General features: G+C 41.1%; 1 protein-coding gene across 1 annotated transcript in view; it reads left to right on the top strand.

Moving 5' to 3' along the window:
• Positions 1 to 956: 956 nt before the first annotated feature.
• Positions 957 to 5,996, top strand: part of LOC145271370 (uncharacterized) — a 49,005-nt gene continuing 43,965 nt past the window's right edge. Inside the window, exon 1 of the mRNA XM_080126911.1 lies at positions 957 to 1,279. The gene's annotated coding sequence lies outside the window, so the exon portion shown is untranslated. The remainder of the gene's footprint in view (positions 1,280 to 5,996) is intronic.

Raw genomic sequence — 5,996 nt, 5'->3', positions numbered from 1 at the left:
AAATTTCCCCCACTCTTTATCTGTGCCTAAATCAAAACGTGGATTCCATGAACAAAGCTTCTTTCTTAGAACTGCACGCCTGTTCCGTCTGCCTGCTTCCCACCTGACTACAACTTGGATGTCTTCAAGTCCAACATAAACAAGTTCCTAATGAGCCGCCCTCTTAAGTAAACACTTCATCAAATCTCCACACTAACGTACTGTACTTGCAATAACCCTTATCCCTGAGTGGCTTCCTGGCCTTGATAAGTGGTGACCACCATGTAAATAAAAAAAAAAGAAAAAAAAAAGAAATACAATTTGTGGCAAAATTTCAGGACGGTTATCTGGCAATCGTCCGGAATAACGGACGAACAGACGAACAGACGCACGGACACCATTGAAAACATAGGTCCCTCTCCGATAAATCAGGGGACCAAAGGAAGAAAATTAAAAAAAAGTTTGTCTCTGATGTATCGTTATTTTCATGGAAAGTGTTCGACTGAGCTTCAATCTATGGTCCCTCCTCGCCAAACTTTCACAAGAAACAGTAAACACTAGACTAGCTGAAAACATTATCAATAATTTTCCACACTCGTTATCTGTGCCTAAACCTAAACATAGATTCCATGATCAAAGCTTCTTTTTTAGAACTGCACGCCTGTGGAATTGTCTTCCGTTTTCCTGCTTTCCGGCTGTCTATAATATGGTTGTGTTCAAGTCCAACGTGAACAAGTTTCTTATGAGCCGTTCCACTTAAGTTAACAAATTTACCGAACTTCCATTACTATTGATTACTATATTGTCCTTTTGACTACTCTGCACTCTTTAACCCTTATCCTTGAGTGACCTATCGGCCTTGATAAGTGGTGACGTCTATGTAAAAAAAAAAAAAAGAAAAACAATTTATAATATAAATAAAAATTCGATATGTCGACAGTACTAACGGCATTTTTTTTAGAAGGAACTAAATATGAATCGACACCGGTTCGCCTTTGTTGTGCTTTTTTTTTTAAAAAAAGGAAATATACGCGAGTTCCTTCAGAAATCCGATTATTTGATCCGTGTTTTGAAATTATTTAAACTATTATTTTTTTTTTTTCCGGATGAAATTTATCGGTCGAAAACAATTTCAAAATGGAAACAAACGTCAATATTTAAAAAAAATTGGTAAAAAAACAAAACAATAATTTAAACCCGAGAGAAAAATATCGACTTGAACGTCAAAAATATAAATTACTCGCATTTTTATTTATTATTTTAAAAAATAATAATATTTTGTCGCCGGCTTTAAAAAAAGGTAAGTAAAAAAAAAAAAAAAAAAAATTATTGATATATATGTTCACCGTTTTGGGGAAAGAATTCCAGCAAGGTGCTCGATTATAAAGAAGAAGAGGGTTTGTATTACTATACACATGGATTCGAAAAAGTTGTCAAAAAACAAATACATAACAAATAAATGTTTATTCAGCTCGAAAAACATAGTGTTTACCGATGTATCGGAAAATTGAAAATGGCGCCCGACTCTCTCTTTGGCACGGTAAGTTTGGGAAAAGGAGTTTAAAATAAAAAAAAATATACAAAATACTGTTAAAAACCCATCCAATATATGTCAGCCCATGTTACGGTAACAACATATATTGAGCTAGTTTCTAACAGCATTTTGTCTAGTTTTTTATTTATAACACCTTTTCCCGAACTTACCGTGTTAAAGAGAGAGTCGGCCGCCATTTTGAATTTTCCAATACATCGGTAAACACTGTATGTTTTTCGAGCTGAATAAACATGTTACATTGAATAAAAACACGAAAAATATATCCAGTTTGGTAGAAAAGTAATTTATAATTTGATAACATTTCTTTGTTATATATTTGTTTTTTTTTTGACAACTTTTTCGAATCTATGTGTACAGTAATACAAACCCCAAAAAACATTGGTACCGTCGGTTTCAAGCCTAACATATTGGGGGGGGGGGCAGTAAATGTACTTATTTTGCCACCCCACGAGGACAGAGGGGTTTGTATTACTATTCACACAGATTAGAAAAAGTTGTCACAAGAAATTACATATGTACCAAATAAATGTTACCAAAGGCAAGATAAGTTACTCTTCTACCCAACTGGATAAGTTTTTAGCGTTTTTATTCAATGTAACATGTTTATTCAGCTCGAAAAACATGCAGTGTTCACGGATGTATTGGAAAATTTAAAATGGCGCTAAACTCTCTGCTGAACACGGTAAGTTTGGGAAAATGAGTTAAAAATAAAAAATATAGATAAAATACTTTTAGAAACTCGCAAAATATATGTTACCGTGACATACGCTGACATATATTCGGTAGGTTTTTAACAGTATTTGTATAGTTTTTTTTTATTTTCAACTCATTTTCCCAAACTGAAGAACAGATGCTACTCCTTGACCTTGGCCCGAAGTGTTGTTATAATGGCTGACGAGAGCATTAATTGCCATTTACAGCTACCATAGGTATTTCGACCGGGGTGGAGGTCGAGTTCCGCAAAGGGTATCTCAATGTCTCGTGATCGTCTGGAAGTGGAGTAAGGCGCACAGTTAGAATAGGATGAGGCTTAGACGGCCGAGCAATCCATTTGTCCTCATACACGTGGTGCTCCATGGGACCGTACTGGGCTGCTCTATTCGCCAGATTTTCTACTGCGCAAAGTTGATGGTAGATTGCGGTTGCATCGTCATCTTCAGTGCTCAGAGTGACTGTCGTTTTCCTGCCTTTATTCTTTGACCTGGAGTTTTGTTGGCACCACCTGGATGACTTGTCATGGTGTCCCCATCCATTGCAATCAGAGCACCTGCTGCAGCAGGTAGCGTAGTGCCCTTTGATGGAGCATTTGCTGCATATAGTGAGCCCTGCGGGGCACATCTTGACGCAATTATTCCTATCATTTGGTTGGCCATGGCTGCATCCGCCACAGGCCCAGCACTTCTCTGTTGCAGTGTTTTTCACCTCTGGCCGCGATGTCGTTGGGTATATTTTGTGTTGAGTTTGGTGGGACATTGCAGCAGTGTTGTCGCCAACCACAGCCCTGGTGGACTTTCCTTGCTCCTTTTGGGCAATCAAGTCCACAGTTTGTTCCAGAGTGCAGTCAGTTTTCGGGTCCCCCAGTATCTCAGCGAGGATCTCCGGGTCTGCAATGCCTCGGATGAGGTTATCCAGAATAATCTCCGCGCTGTAATCGTATTGATGCTGATATCCGGTTTCTTTACACCTGGTGGGTTAACTTGCAAAGGGCAACCTGCCCTTTCAGCGCCGCCAGAAATGTTCTTATGGGGGTACCTGGGGTTTGAACCATTTTGCTTAGTCGCATGCGATGGACCAGTGTGCTTTCCTCCTTGACTGCGACGCGTTTAATGGCAGTCAGGAGTTCAGCCTTAGGCATTGATGCTACATCTTTCTGCAGGTCCCTTAGAATAGTGCCGTTGTGCACATGGTGGTAGGACTAACAATTAATATAAAAAAAACCCAAATCCTCCATCAATCACCACCAAACAGTACTCCAGTCTCACCCCCAAACATCTCCATTGACAACGCTAGACTGGAAAATGTGGACCACTTCCCATACCTAGGCAGCATCCTATCATCAAAAGCCAACATAGATGATGAAATACAACACCGTCTCAGCTGTGCCAGTGGGGCTTTCTCAAGGCTAAGGAAGAGAGTATTTGAGAACCGTGACCTTCTGGCAAAGACCAAAAACATGGTATATGTAAAGCTGTCTTGCTGCCCACTCTTCTCTATGGATCGGAGACCTGGACCACATACAGGAGGCACGTAAAAACCCTGGAGACGTACCACCAAAGATGCCTCCGAAAAATCCTCAGAATTAGTTGGAAGGACCGACGCACCAACACCAGCGTCCTGAGTGAGGCTGACATTCCCACTATCACCGCTACTGTTACTCAACGCCAGCTCAGATGGACTGGTCATGTTGTCCGAATGCCGGATCTCCGCCTCCCAAAACAGATTTTCTACTCTCAGCTTGTTGAGGGAAAGCGTGCCCAGGGTGGCCAAAAGATGAGGTATAAGGACAACATCAAAGCAAATCTAAAGCGGTTTCACATGAACCTTGAGACATGGGAGGACGTGGCTGGGAGCAGGTTGGCATGGAGGAGCGCTGTCCACAAAGGTGCTGTGCATTATAGTAGTGACCTAAAGCAAGCTGCTGAGGATAAACACAAGCACAGAAAGGACAGATTATTAACCAGACACACCCAACCCCACCCCACCACCACTACCTTTATCTGCCCAAATTGCACAAGACAAATTGGGTCTAGGATTGGGCTCTATGCTCACCTGAGGACCCACAGAAGCCACAACGGAGGACAGTCTTACTCGGACACGAGTGACCGCCGATGATGATGATGGTGGTAGGCACCGTCATGCCGGTCTTATACTGTCTGGTGAATGAAGACCACTGACCAGGAGAGCTCCCTGCACTAATAGATGGAGGCTCCAATTTAAGTACTAGTTTCGGGGATGGCTGTGCCGATATTGGATCTGCAGATTCACCGGTGCTAAACACATTAATGAGCATGTTGTAAGTTTGGGAAAATGAGTTAAAAACAAAAAAATATACAAAATCATTTTAGAAACTCGCTCGATATATGTTACCGTGACATAGGCTGACATATATTCGGCGGGTTTTTAACAGTATTTTGTATAGTTTTTTTATTTATAACTCATTTTCCTAAACTTACCGTCTCAAAGAGAGAGTCGGCCGCCATTTTAAATTTTCCAATACATCGGTAAACACTGTATGGTTTTCGAGCTGAATACACATGTTACATTAAATATAAACACTAAAAACATATCCAGTTGGGTAGAAAAGTAACTTATCTTGCCTTTGGTAACATTTATTTGTTACATATTTGTTTTTTGACAACTTTTTCGAATCTATGTGTTGAGTTGTGTGATTTGTGTGATGTCTTTCGGCGGTCAGAGCCCTTCCAAGGTCACTGCGGCAAGCGGCCTCCAGTTGGGACGGTATAGGCGGCGTCGAATCAATAGACCGCTGCACCGTTTCGCTGTCCCTCTTTACACAGACAAGCATGTGGCGTAAGCTATTGGATTCACTGCGTCTCATAGCGGTATAACCGGGGATCTGAGGTTCGTGTGGTACAGACTTCAGCCAGGTATCCAGCGCCGACTTGAACGATTCTGTTTTGCAGTTCGTGATCTCTCTAATGTTACATGGTGGGCAATTGAAGAGCGTAGGACCCCCGGGAATTTAAACTCGATTCCCTGAGCCATCGGATCCAGTTGCCCCTGGCACTGGTTAGGGGTGGTACCACACACCTTCTGCCACGTTTTGAGATATGGTGCTGTATACCAGCGTTGGGCACCTGGTTCTCCATCATACGCCAGGTATAGATGATTGAATATCTTTCTTGCCTGCGTTGAATCGATTTGATATTCAACGTATCCAGCAGTTGCCAATAATTCAATTGACTATAACCAGTTATCTTTCTTAGAAACGACTTCTGGATGGCCTCTAATGCTTGAATATGACCTTTTCTGTCCGGAGTCCACAGCTGACAACAGTAATCAATGTGCGGCAACACCAGCGACTTCCAGAGTGTCAGCATTAGGTTTTTTTGTCTTGTTTTGAAAGTGCGTAGAATCTAACTGGAAAGGCTCCGTGCAGTTGAACTGTGTACAGTAAAACAAATCCATATCGAAAAATGGTTATATTGTACGTATCTGTTATGGAATGAAGTTCTCCGAAAAAAAATTTCCCTTAATTTCATCGTTTTTACATCGAAAAAAAAACAAAACAATTTGTTATGATACGGAGCAAAATGTTCGATTTTAGGAAGAAAAGCTAGAATTAAAGATGGCGGTTTCAAGCTTAGCATAAGAGGGGTGGTGACCAGTAAGTGATAAATAATGTTCCTATTTATTTTGCCACCCCATGAGGACAGAGTTAGACACCAGGGTCGTTTTTTAAGATGGAGAAAAGGGACAAAAATTTAAAAATGTCTCAGTC

This window comes from Euprymna scolopes, chromosome 46 (assembly GCF_053919585.1).
Source record: "Euprymna scolopes isolate OS-2025 chromosome 46, ASM5391958v1, whole genome shotgun sequence".
NCBI lineage: Eukaryota > Metazoa > Mollusca > Cephalopoda > Sepiida > Sepiolidae > Euprymna > Euprymna scolopes.
The sequence above is the reverse complement of the archived record's forward strand: the minus strand, read 5'-3'. Positions and strand labels throughout refer to the sequence as shown.